Source organism: Centropristis striata, chromosome 9 (assembly GCF_030273125.1).
Source record: "Centropristis striata isolate RG_2023a ecotype Rhode Island chromosome 9, C.striata_1.0, whole genome shotgun sequence".
NCBI lineage: Eukaryota > Metazoa > Chordata > Actinopteri > Perciformes > Serranidae > Centropristis > Centropristis striata.
Genome location: NC_081525.1, coordinates 37,466,707 through 37,480,704, shown reverse-complemented (window position 1 = coordinate 37,480,704; position 13,998 = coordinate 37,466,707). Strand labels below are relative to the sequence as shown.

Genomic DNA, 13,998 nt, shown 5'->3' with positions numbered 1-13,998 from the left:
TTGCCATAAATCTCTAATTGGAAAATTCTCAGTATGCACCATAGCATTACTGTCAGACTGATTACAGCAGGGGAGGAAGAATGTCTCATATCTTTTAATTAAGTATAAATAGCAATACTCAGTTACAAGTAAATTCCTACATTGAAATTGTACTGAGATGGCTCCTGTGGGTGCTGGAAATCCCTTGGAAACACTTGATTTTCATGTGGTGTATTCAAGGTTTGAACAGTTTAAACTAAAATGCTTGAAATGTAGCTTATATAGGATGACAAGCTACTTACAAACAGGTGACACATTTTGAAACATGAAACTGTGTTTAGTCACCCTTCTTTAAATGCTTTGACATGTAGGTCTGGTGTGTTTCAGTACACTAACATCTTATTTAATGTGATGGAATCATATAATAATAACTAGAAAATTTCCTCTGGGGAAATTCTGAAAGGGCCACGGGGGCTACTGCCGGTGTGTGGATTTCAAACAATACTATAAATGTTATGATACTATATTATATACAAGGAGCACATCTACAACAAGCATTCCTTTTCAAGTATTTATTTATACAGCAACCTATGACCTTTAACCTCAAAATGTGTGCATGTGTGTGTGAAGCACGTGTATCTGGAGCTTGTATCTGTAAATGTAATCACATCAAAGGATCAAAGTCGTTGGGGTCGACCAATCAGAGCAGAGCAATCAACGGAAATTAACAGCTTTGGAATCTTCTAGCACAGTGACAGCAGCCAGAGGTGGACAACATGGAATTTCCGGCCTTGAACTGAAAGCATTTTTGGCAAAACCATAATACCTATCATTGATCCGACTTCACTTTGAGCGTCCTGAGTTCTTCCTGAACAGCCACATATGTTTTTTGTGAAGAAAAATGAAGAAATAGCTTTGTAAGAGCGATGTGAAAAACTGTTAAATATGCTTTTCTACAGAAATCTTCCTGCGTTTTTAATATGGCTGTCAATGAGGCTGTTGGTGCGTGTTGGTGGCGCATCTGTGCGTCCTACGCCCAAACTATAACTCTGACAGCTTTACCAGAGGATTGTGAGTGAGAAGACAAATTTTCCTACATTTCTATGTATAAATTATTTCTCTTGAGTGGAATTTGCGGCCTGGAGCGCAGTTTTCAAATTTATTTTTTGACAATTTTTTCTCTCCCTCTACACTCTGGCGATGATGTCACACACTGTGACACTGTAATGATCATGGTCATTGAACAGGGATTGATAAAAAACTATATGACCTATCGAAACGTGGATTAATACACCGATACACAAGACTTGTGTCTACTGTTTCAAGTTTAAATGGGGTCTCTAGGTGAAATTATGCCGGAGAAGTAGACGTTTGAAAATCTCCAATTATTGTTCTTTTTCACTCATTTTTTTCGGCCGTCCCATTCATTTCAAAGCCAAATTTTGGGCAGTTTCGTATTCTGTAGAGAAAAGTAATAGCACACCGATCCCATCAAACCGCACGTTTTGATATATAATTTGTATTCGAGTTCTAGGACTAGTAGCTGGACGAAATTGTGGCCGTAATAATTTCTGTATACTGGGAAAGCTGGAAAATGCTTCAAAAGTGCTTAAATTTGACTTTGGAAAAGGTGTAGGAACTTTACACTGAATTGAAGGTCTTAACAAAATGTGGAATCAATCATTAGTTATTATTATTATTATTATCATCATCATCATCATCATCATCATAAGTGATATTATTGTATTGTTGTTGCCAATAGTCTGGCATGCAAACTACATTTTTATGTCACAGCTGACAGAGAGGAGCTACTTCTGGGAAACACTTAAATAGCTTCAAATAATACTTTCCAGTACTTGAGCAAACGTGCTTAGTTACTTTCCACTACTACGTTGAACTGACACCAAACATGAGTATTTCTCTGAAGAAAATGGAAAAATCCAGGCCATTTTGTTCACGGATTTCCTTAATTTCACAGCTTAACACGTTGCATTAAATGCTCAGATCTCGAGGTGGATCACTTTCATTACTGCGACCAAAATAAGGCAGCAGCTCGGGTCCGGCAGTGATTGGTGAGTTGGTGGGGCACTCCTCAGCAAGATGGCTGCATTGCTGCGCGCAATAGTGGCATCCTGGTGATATGACGCAAGCCACAGTTTACGTTCAGTCCTCGAGGCTCTGAGCTCTCCGGTCTCCATAGCGCAGATCCCGCCCGACTCACAGCCGGAAGACCGTCCGGGCTATCCTCCAGTGGACCGAGCGGAACCGGTTCATCTGAGTAAGTACTCGCGTGAATTACTTGTTAATCGTCTCCCAGAGGTGTCATAGATCCTCCAGTGAAAACCACGCTCCTGCTTGTGGTTTCTTTCTCTCTTTACTCCTCTCTTTTGTTGTTGTTTCCTGAGTGTGCACCGTGATTACCCGGCGCTTTCCTTCCTGCACACTGGGCTTCGCATCTGTCGATGTTTTGTTGCTGCTGGTGCTCGCTGCACCGCTAACGCAGCTTTTTATCTCCGCGTTTCGGTAAAAGAAATAGAAGAGTGGCTACAAATGGGAGGTGTGCGCGCGCGTGTGTGTGTGTGTGTGTGTGTGTGTGGTGTTTAAAGTGTGTGAATGTGCTCGCTTTGGCTGGCTCTCTCAGAGCGTTTTGAAATTTTCCACACATCCTGGTCTAGTGTGCCACCCTGTCCCGCTGCTCCCTGCCGCTGGAAGAAGGCCGTCTGCCGTGGAGAGACCCCGAGCAGAGGGAAGACCTGGTGCTGGTGGGGGCTGCAGGCCGTTAACCTTTGTGGAAACGAAACTACAGTATGTGTACACACACAGGGAGACCGTTTGCACTCCCTCTGCCCACAACTCTGCCTCCCCCTGTGGGGGAACAAAGCGCCCAGTGTCTCCTTGCAGCGCAGCTGGACACAGCTGTTGAGCCCCGAGCTGCAGCTTCAGCAGCCCCAGGACGGAGCTCTGTGCCCGGCCAGGGGCTGCTGCTGCCCCCGCTGCTGCTGCTGCTGCTGCTGTCCAGCCTGAGTGCCACACAGGAAACTACCACCACACAACCAGTAGGCTTTCTGGCAAAGTACTGAAGGGCTGGTTGTTGCTCATTACTGCAGTTGCACTGTGTCTGCCTTAGAGGGAAGACAGGAGCTGCTGGATAATAATAGGAAAGTCACAGCAGCCTGGATTAGATTTGATATACAGACTCATTTGCAGTACATTAACTAAAACTCAGCCAGAGTCTGCTTCAAATGTTTCTTTCCCCCATTTTCTCAGACACTATTATACATCACCGAAGGGACTCGATAACTGCTTTCCTGGCTGCTGCGTTTAAATGTGCCATATGGCCATTAGCTACCATAGATTTCCTCATGTGATCAACACCAGACCATTACATCCATTTGCTGTGTGTGCAGCTCCCTGGTGGGAAAGTAGGTTGTTGTGGCCAGCATTACAGAGCATAGCATCCTGTCACCAGCAGCTTACATCAGGGTTATATAGGTTACAATCAAGTACCAGCAATCCTGTGAGTGGATGTTGCTCCCCCTCCCCTTCCTGATTTATCTGTCTGTCTTCATCCATCTGCTCATTACAGAGCGTGGTGTATGTGTGTGTGTGTGTGTGTGTGTGTGTGCTCACGAGTCGTTGCTCACATATGGCTTTTGGTTCCGGTGGCTAGGAAAAGATACTGGAACACACTCCTCCTCACTCCTCTCTGTCTCTTTCTCCTTCTCCGAGGCAGGAGGATCTATTCTTAGTCCTCCTTCCTCTTCCTCGTTCTCTCAATCATCATAACCGTCACACGCCCGCCCGGCCACGTCCACCTGTGGCCTCCTCACCTTGAGCTGGTTGAACAGCGGGGTCAGGTGATTACTTGGCCCTGTTTGGGTCATGATGCACCCGTGATGTCACCCTGTGAGGAGGTGGCAGGTTTCCATGGTTACTAGGATTTCTTCACTGTCTGTGTGTGTGTGTGGGCGTGGGAGGGAGTTCCCATGACTGTGTCTTACATCCAGGTTGTGTTTGCTCTGCGTGTGTTGTGTTCTCTGAGCGGCAGTGCTTAGTGCTGTCAGGTGTGATGAGGTAGTCTATATTGCAGTGCAGAAAGCACAAGGCCAGCATAACCCGATCCCTCTGGGTTCTGTCAGTTTGACTGAGGGGGCTCGCTGCTGGCCCATCGCTTCTCCTACCTGACAGAATAATCAAAGCTCGAGCAGCAAATATATACGCTGCAGCATGGAACCTGAAAACTGCAATAGTGTCGTTATCATCCGCTGTTATTTCTGGTTTTTTATCTTCATATGTGTGTCTGCATTGCAGTCAACGTGCAGATCGGTGGATGTGGGCTATTTATTTCTGCCATTGGTCTGCCTTTTGAGTCAGCAGCGATCGGGCTGTGCAGGCTTCATGCACGCTCTGTGTGTTTGTGTCTGTCCCACGATAAAGCAGCAGCGTCTCTGTGTCCCTGACTGTGTTTACAGTGCAGTTTGTGTTCAGAGTCCAGTTGGGTTGGGACACGGAGACAAGGTCCAGTACTGATTTGGCTCACTGATTTAGTTATTTATTTTTTCTTTTCTTATCTCTTCTTCTCACTCCGATGAGTCTCACTCTGAAGTGCTGTGTGAATCCCTGCACAGTGTTTTCCCATCAGACAGAATGCATCTGTTTCCCATCTCCACCGTGGATAAAATGGTTTCTGATAGGATCTCTGCAGGCCCGCTCCTTGTTAATGACAACTCCACCGTTTGGACTGATGTGAGAAAAGAAATGGAGCGCTCAACCTTCAGTAAAATCCCATATATTAAATATGAAGACAGGTGATAGGGAAGCTAACGTAATAACAAACACACTGCTGTCTTGGTTGGGTATTAGGTGGGTTTATCTTCCAATACAGTTCTGCTTCACGTACCATTTTATTCTTCTGATTCATGCAAAAACACAACATTGCTTTATGTAATATATAGATATAGTAATATTTTAACCTGCCTAGGTAGGTGTAGGGTAAGGGACCAAAAAAGGCTTGTAACAGAAGAACCCTGAGGCCAAAATGCATGTATGAGGTTTTATTTAAAAGGTATCATCTTCAAGTTTCTGATGCTTGTCTAGCATGTGGCTGAAACACATCAGTTCAAATGAAGAAACGTTTCTTATGGTCTGACTCTACCCCTACCCACTCGCAGGAAGTGTGTTAAAGTGTTTTAAAGGTTAATGTCTAACATTAGGTCACACATTTGCTCTTCTACACGGAACAAGTCTTCTACTTTAGTAGAATAAGTGACCTGCTGTTGCACCGATTGAATCTGTAGAGTTTTGCTAGATGTCTCAACACTTTCATAGCTATTATGTCAATTAATATCCATGTTGATTTTAAACCAAAAAAGCCAGACTTTTGCTTCGTCTGACTCATTTTTAGTTGATTCGGTTCCATAGAGCAAGTTCAACTTGTTTCCCAGCATAATTAGCTGAGCTTGTTGTATTTGTTTAATGGAACCGAATCAACTGAAAATGGGTCGTACTAAGCAAAATAAACCTGGCTTCTTTAGTAAACCTGCTTTATGAAACAGGCCAATGCTTAAATGCTGCTTATTGACTTCCTGTTGAAACATATTGTTATTTAAAAAAGGATTGTGTGATTTTTAGGGCTGTGAGTAACAACTATTTACTGTTATCATTTGCTTTATTAGCAATTAATTGGCTGATTTATCTCTTGATTAAATATTTTGTGGTGAAAAAGGCCCAGTTCCCAGATCCAAGTGGACATATATCTTGCTTTGATTCCTCAAGTGCTGCCATTGTATCTTGCTTTTGTTCAGTTTACATAGTACAGTTATTTAATTTTTGTAAAAATTAAAAATTGCAGGAGGCCATAGTGCAATTTTTGTCCAGCCCTAGATTACAGTGTTATAAAAAGTTACTCCTCTTAACGATTAACATAATAGTCGCTGAACAATTTTTGATGAATTGATTCATCAGTGAATCTGCTTATCGTTTCAGCTCAAATTAAAATCTCATCAATTTACAATCATGAATCATAAAAAACGCCATAACATTTTCAAATTTGAGTCTGGAACCAGCACCTGTTTGGCATTCACTGCTTTAAAACTCCTGAAAGGATTAATCGTTTTTTAAAAAAAATGTTGCAGATTAATTTTCTATCTTTCAACTAATTCATTGTCCAATTATTTTAGCTCAAAATGTTTGTTGTGGAAAACTAATTATCTTTGGGTGAAGTTATTAGAAACCAGAATGAGTTGAATAGGTTTTACACACGTATGAAGAGTTTGGTCTCCTGTAATGCATTACAGTCGTGTCCTGCCTCGCCTCGACCGATTTTGCATTTGCAAGATTCGTGATCCATATCAATATTCTGATAATTATCCCAGCCAGTACAACTGCTGGCGGCAGATTCTGAATTATAATAACCTCATGTTAGGTGTCATTAGTCTCTTGTGCAGTTAATTAAAAACTGTTGGATAAAGGTTTCCTGGCTGTGTGTCCCTGTGCAGGATAATGGACGAGGAACAGCACTGGTTTGCATGAGAAAGATCATAGATGCATCACATGAAACACAAGGCTCATCTGCAGTGAAGTGTTGGAGCAGGCAAACATCTCAATGTGTTTCATTCACACACACACACACACACAGGCTCGTATCCCAAAGGCTTTGCCAATTATACTGCAGCATGCTCGCCAATTACACACAGATATTTATTTCCTTTAGCAGTGGTAATTTCAAATTAATATTAATGCAGGTTTTCTTTTATTTAGCCTGTTGTGAGTTGCTTTGTTTGCAATTCAGATGAAATAACAAAAGCATGTTTGCCCTCATGTAGCTGCTGTGTTGGAGTGGGCGGAGCCTCGATCATATGTCTGTTGGTGTATGTGGTGACCAAGCACGTAGTCATACTAAACCTGAACACATAAAGCAATGGTAGTAAAAACATAAATGCTGAACACCTTTTTATGGATGTACAGTGAGCAGCAGTCCTTTTTACTTTGGACAAACAGCAGCCAGGACAAAAAGATAAGCTTTTTCTACAGAGCAGAGGAACTGTGAAGTCCAAAAATACACCTGTTAGATACATCTTAAGAATAGAACAAGATCTTGAATCAAAGGTTAGGCAAAGAACTTTTGCAAAGTGCGTGTTAGAAGAGTCCAACTTGGACCAAAGTGTCCACCATTAGCCTGAAAGCTGACTTTAATGACCCACCTGATGCTGCTGCTTTATTCTCTATACTCTCAGCAGGAGGCCACGATAACGCTAAAGCATTTCTTAAGTTACATTTCCACCCTTTTGATCCTGCTCTTCACCCGCCAACCACCTCAGGCTCTGACCTGCTTTTACCTCCGTCCCAACTGGAAGCAGCAGCACAGAGTCGTAGTATCAGAGGGAGTGGAACGTGCACGGCTACTTGCTTTTTGCTCTTTCAAGGGAATCCGTCTCAGTGGTAAAAAACGGCGGCCAGTAACAGGCCTCAGAGGAGACACTTTATCTCGTAGCCTGGCCTGTATATAAGGTGGAACAATCCGTTTTTGTACGGCTTGGTTCTACCGGGACCATCTTCTGCTTTCACTCATTTGTTTCGTTCTTTTCTCTCTCTATAAGCCACAGTAGTGAAAGTAAAAGGTAACAGCCATGCAGACCTCTCAATTTCAGCTCTTTTTATAGGCCTGAAGTAAAAACATAGGCCTCCTGCCAATGTATATGTACCCGTATATAACAACTTGTCTAAAACCTGCTCTTATTTCTGCACCAGCGCATGCCTTAGCTGTGTGCAATGTGTCTCTCATTGTCAGTCACACGGCCAGGCTACGCTTTCACCCACCAGAACAGAGGAGCTCCTGTACCTCCTTCTCCCCCTCCTCCCAGTCTACTCCCATCCCTCCCTCTCTGACCACTTGTCACCCTCATTACAACAAGAAGTAAGAAAGAGGAGAGAGCAGACAGCGACAGAGAGAGAGAGAGAGAATGGAGATGTACACGTAAAGCTGTACTGTCCCCCAGCCTGTGTGTGTGTGTGTGTGTTGGCAAGGCTTCCCATGCTTGTCAGACTGATGGAGTGCTTAAACTGGGACAAGAGGAGAGGTGCAGCATTTGCTGCCTGGCTAGAGTAAATATTATGGCGCGTTGGCCCAGGAGTTGTACTGAAACTGTGCTCTGTCACAGACACACTGCAGCACACAGCGCCGTGTCGTCGAGCGGCTTCAGGTACGACGTTTAGCCTTCTGATTTTGTTGTAAGAGGAGACATGGTGTTGAATTTGTTAGGTAAATATTGTCCGGGGGAAGTATTTGCAGTCGCACAAAGGTTGGTTGATGTGTGCAATTAGATGATATACATGTATCAGTATTATTAGATTTAGATCCTCCAAGATTTCTGACATGCAGAGGTCAATTTATTGTTCAATTTAAGGGGACCAAATTATGGAATACCTTTTCCCATCTGGCAAAGGACTCCATCTCTGTAAAATGCTTCAAAAGATGTCTAAAAGCTCATTTAACTGCTGTTTTAAAATTCTAATTCACACACAAATACACTTTTTTAACATGTTCATCTTTGTTTTTAATTGTTTTTGTTATTGTCATTATAACTTGTTGATGTTATACATTTGTTTTTTCTATTATCAGTTTATTACTTTCTAATAACTATGCCATTTTAGGTGGAGGCTTTAAATAAGCCCATCTGGGTTTTCTGCCTCTCCCTGCACTTTACATTATATGTTATTTTTGTAATTTTATGTAATTCTAACTGTGCAAAAAAAAGAGTGTCAACAACAGAATTAATAATGGTTGAATTCCATTTAGTTTCAGGGTCCTAGTCAGTGGTGGAATGTAACTAAGTACATTTACTCAAGTACTGTACTTGAGTACAATTTTGAGGTTCTTGTACTTTACTTAAAGACTGTAGAAATAATCATTTTCTATTTATTATTTCTATCTTATGTAACTTTATGCGTTTACTCCACTACATTTTGAGGCAAATATTGTACCTTTTACTCCACTTCATTTAGCTGACATCTTTAGTTACTTTTCAGGATAAGATTAAACATAATAAAGACAAAGACATTTAAAAATATAAATAAATAAACCTCATAACAGTATATTAGGAAGTGAAAATGATCCCTGCCTTGAGAAAATTAAAACTTGCATCAATAATAATAATATAATAATATATTTGTGATATACAAAACAATCTGAGGACATTCTGCATAATAAGTCATTTCATTTTTGATACTTGAAGTACATTTTGATGCTGGTACTTTAACTGAAGTAAGTTTTGAATGCAGGACTTTTACTTGCAGTGAAATAATTTCACAGTGTGCTATTAGTACTTTTACTGAAGTAAAGGATCTGAATACTTTTCCACTACTGGTCCTGGTATTGTGCATGCTGGCTCACCGTCACACTGTCATGGCTCAAGATAAAATGTCAAAGTTGCAAATCAATGAGAAGGATGGTTTGATATTGATTTTGATATTGTAATTATTGACACCCGTTCTCTCCTGGGTGCTCAACTTGCACAGGTTAAAATGGTAACAATAAAAAAACAAAAAAGAAGTTCCAACACGCACCAGAATACTCAAATAGACACTATTTCATTAATAAATTCCAAATAAAAACAAAGCAGAGGGAAGTGCGTGCTTCACATGTTGCTTCATCAGATTCGCTCTGTGCTTGATTGCCTTCAGGTGTGTCTTGAAGTAATCAAGAATGGTTAGTGGAGAATCCAACAGGCTCCACAACACAAATACTCTTCAAAAAGTCAACAACAACTTGACACAAAGTTACAGTTATATCTCCACAGGATACAATTAGAATACGACAGAGGAGATCCAGATATATAGAAGTACAAAGTAGAGGACAGAGGATTTTATCCATCAATCAACACAGACAGGATTTTTATATCTCAATATTTATACGTGGCGTGATATTTAATGTCAGAAAAATTCTGTTGACAAAACTTTTGTGGATAAAATAATCACATAGTGAGTTTTTGTCATATCCAGTGGTCTTAAAACCTGGAAAACCAGGTAGTTCATCACAGTGTAAAACGGTAAAAATCCTGGAAATGAAAGTTGCCATAACGCTGTCCTGCTCAATGCTTTGCACTTTTGATATTGCCAGCAATTTCTTAACACACCCAGAGATATTAAAGTGTTGTCGACTTCTGTATTATCGACATGGCGGTGTATAGGATCGTATTTCTGCAGTGTTTTATACGAGAGGCGTGCCACCTCTCCTGAAAGAACAGACAGCCTCCACTAACATCGTAAAAACGTAATATATTTTTACGAGATAAAACATTAACCTCCAGGGAAAAGGGGCAGAGGCACTATTTCACGTTTCGCCGTCTCATTTATAGATTGTGGACTAAATTGATCATGAGATGGGATGCGTCATGATACGTGTGGCGTGCTTACCAATTTGGCTAAATATTTCTCTGGGGAGAAACCCGGCACCAGTGGCCTACTGTAATGCACTGAGCAGCTAATACAGAGTCGTGGCTCAGCAGTGCAGCGTGATGAAGCAGAGGATGAATCTGTGCTCTGTCACAGGTGGATACGCCGCCCTGCAGCTCTCCAGTCTGACCGCGACTGAAGTCATCACTTCCCCCTCCCGTGCTTTCAAATCTCCTTTCTTTCCAGGAAGCTGAATCACAGCCAGGCGCAGCTTACAGACGCCCTGTGATTGGAACCAATAATCCAACAACAAAATCAGATCCATACAAAGAAGAAAAATAATAACCTGTTACACACCTCCCCCAAACTCTTCCCTCTTTGGCTTCTGCTCGGCCAGTTTTTCAGGCTCTGTGGTCTCTGCCTCTGGCACAACCCTGTGTTTGAGAAACCTTCGCGCTGCACACTGCTCAGCCTGTGTACACGGGTTGTGTTTATGCAAGCGCGCGTGCTCACATCATCCAACACAGTCCTTTTGAGTTCCTCCTTTGACAAACTGACTCGTAAAGAAGGCTTATTCACGCGACTGAGAGTAGGTCAACTCCCACCTCCAGGTATGCAGGCATGGGCAAGCCTGTGTGTTTGCCAAATCCTTTTCATTTTCAGGGCTTGGTCATTTGCCATGTGCTAAGCATGCCTTTTGGCCTCAGCATGCATTTAAGAGAGTTCGAGCCCTTTTGAGTTGCCGAGGCTTATATTCTTGTATTGATGTATTTAAAAGTGCCAAAGGGGTGAAACATGACAGAAGGCTTTCTTCCAAATCTGCTGTAAGTTTAGCTAGAAATGACGCAAGACCTGTGAGCTGACATCATGGCAGTATTTATATCTCAAAAATTAGGCTACTACTTTGCTTTGGCGAGCGTGCCTGTGATGAATGTTAAGCATCTGGAGTGAGTTGCGTGGATCCTGAGGTGGTTGTGTGCCAGTTGGTATTAAGAACTCTTATCCCCTTCAGACGACGTGATGTTTATCAGATAATGTCGGCTCAGCTATGTGTGTGTGTGACAGCAGGAACGAGAGATGGTTGGTGAGTGTGAAGGTCTTAGCTGACTCGCCAGACTAAGCTTGTCCTATTGACACACTACAGCATTAGGCGAGTTTGAGAGCAGCACAGCCCAACTGTCCTGTGGGTTAAATCAACACTGTGCAACGCCCCGCTGTGGTCTTGCATGTGGCACTGAGCGGCTCATTGGGTAGAGCGCAGCCGGTACTAACTCGCCAGTGCTAAAATTGTATGCACTGATCTCATTGTACAGTCAAACACATGCAAAAGAGTCAGAGGATGCAAAAGAGTCTGAAGCATTTGCACACTGGAAGATTCCTAAAGTCTGCTTTTATTGCAGTGGATCCCAGACTTTTTTATGTTCTGCCTGTGATCTCTTGATATGAATCAGTGTCTATTTGCTGCTTGTTTCAGTTGCAAGGAGTTTGATCAAAAAGTAATTTTCCCTTCTCAGGCTGGTTCTTTTGAAGAATTTTCAGAGGCTTGAAGAGTAAAACCAGATACTATTTGACAATAAAACAAGACAAATCCTACAAAAGTCAGAAAAAAATGATTTTATGCAGCAAAAGTTTTTTTTCATTTCCTACTGATTGATCAGCCATGGGGCATGGCTGGGTGATTGGGAGAAAATCAAATATCATGAGATTTTGGACCAAATACATCAATATCAATATTGCGACAATATCGTAGGGTTGACTGTCGGTGCTTTCACAAAATATTGACACAATAAGATTTTTGATAATCATCAATAATGTGGATATAAAGACCAAGTGTGTAAAGGCAAAGAACTGAACAGCTAACAGTCTGTTAAGTTAAAGAAATGATCACTTTACTGTAATGCAGCATTAAAACCAAGAAAAGACAACATGTGTGCCATATTATGATATCCAAAATCTTAGATGATATCTAGTTTCATATCACAATATGGATATAATATTGGTATGTTAGTCCATCCTACCTTGAGAATAAAAATCACTACTTTAGGGCTGATTTAGGAGAATACATTTATATATACCGTAGTGTTCAATATAATACCAGTCCAATGTGACTAACCAGATTAATCCAGGTTTTTATTATATGTATGTATTATTATATGGGGTGTTAAAATAAATAGCAGTGTCTGCCGTTGACTTTACAAACACAAAACTATTTTGTTTCTAGGATTTAGCAATCCTGTGATCACTAAACTAATATTTAGTTGTATGACCACAGTTTTTTATAACTGCTTCACATCTGTGTGGCATGGAGCCAACCAACTTGTGGCACCTTTCAGCTGTTATTCCACTCCAAGATTCTTTAACAACATTACACAATTCATTTACATTTCTTGGTTTTGCTTCAGAAACAGCATTTTTGATGTCACCCCACAAGTTCTCAATTGGATTAAGGTCCACTCCATAACATCAATGTTGTTGGTTTGGAACAAGATTGTCAAGTATTCTATGTATCTGTTGTCAAACAGATACATACACATACACACTGTACTGCTACAGAGCTAACTGTAGCTAACTGGCGCTAACGGTGGCTCTTCTTAACAAGCCGGCCTCCGGCTCGTTAGCGGCTCGTTAAAAATAGTTGCTAAGGGGGTCTGAAAAGTTGCTAGATTTAGCTGGTGGGGGGTTATTATCAAGGTAGATAAGATCGCTAGATAAGATCGGTTTGACGTAAAAGAATCAGCCAATCCTGCAAAATTAAGGAAATTGGCGCCAATAGATGGATCGGTGCACCCCTAGTATCTGGTGGTCCATCCACTCCAAAAAATAAAATGAGTTCTGCCTATGCATTTCACTAAGTTTTATAAAAATCGGGCCAGTAGTTTTTCCTTTATCATGCTGACAAACAGATAAACAAAAGAACAAACAGCCGATATATGACCTCCATGACAGAGGTAAAAAAAAAAAGCTGTTACAATGTGTGAGCATATGGCAAAACATGTTTGACTTCTTTAACCGAAGCCTTGAATTTCAACACATGACTTGTTTTTGTGCCATTGAAGCATCCCTGTATCCTCCGCCTTATTACAGGCCTCACAGCAATTTATTTATAGCTGTATTTGGCTTTGTAATAGTCTGCCTACTAGCTGTAGCTTATATGTATAACCCAAGTAATAGCAGCTTGGCTTCCAGATTCACACAGCCTAGCATTATCCCTGCACACAACAATAGCTCTGGGACTGCTCGCTCTATTTTTAGCCTGCTCCTACTCACAATTTGATGTTTCAATACACACAAATCAAAGCCCTTCAAACAGATGCTGCCCACACGCCGGAGACCCTTTGAAAGTTAAAAATCTATCAAGGCTGCTCCCATTTCTCAATGCACTTCCTTCGGTGGTTTCAGAAGGGAGTCTCTGTGCTTTGCTAATCTAATATTCACTTCAGTTCTACACTAATAGCCCAGAGTTAAGAGAAAGTCGACTGTCTCTCATCTCTCTCTCTCTCTGTGCTTTTCGGCGTCTTTTTCAGCCTCTGTAGCCCTCGCCGGCTTTTGCTTCTCTGCTTCACTGTGCTGTGATTCTCTGACAGGTAACAAGCATCCCTGCGGCAGTGTTTCAGGGTACACACCTCG

At 41.6% G+C, this 13,998-nt stretch overlaps 1 protein-coding gene across 3 annotated transcripts in view; it reads left to right on the top strand.

Moving 5' to 3' along the window:
• Window positions 1-1,714: 1,714 nt before the first annotated feature.
• zgc:92140 (uncharacterized protein LOC447854 homolog) overlaps window positions 1,715-13,998 on the top strand; it is a 39,483-nt gene continuing 27,199 nt past the window's right edge. The window contains exon 1 of one of the 3 annotated variants that reach the window (XM_059341566.1): window positions 1,715-2,257. The gene's annotated coding sequence lies outside the window, so the exon portion shown is untranslated. Of the gene's footprint in view, window positions 2,258-8,011; window positions 8,181-10,768; window positions 10,983-13,998 lie in introns of those variants that run through there. The other 2 variants (XM_059341567.1, XM_059341568.1) reach the window with 2 other exon arrangements.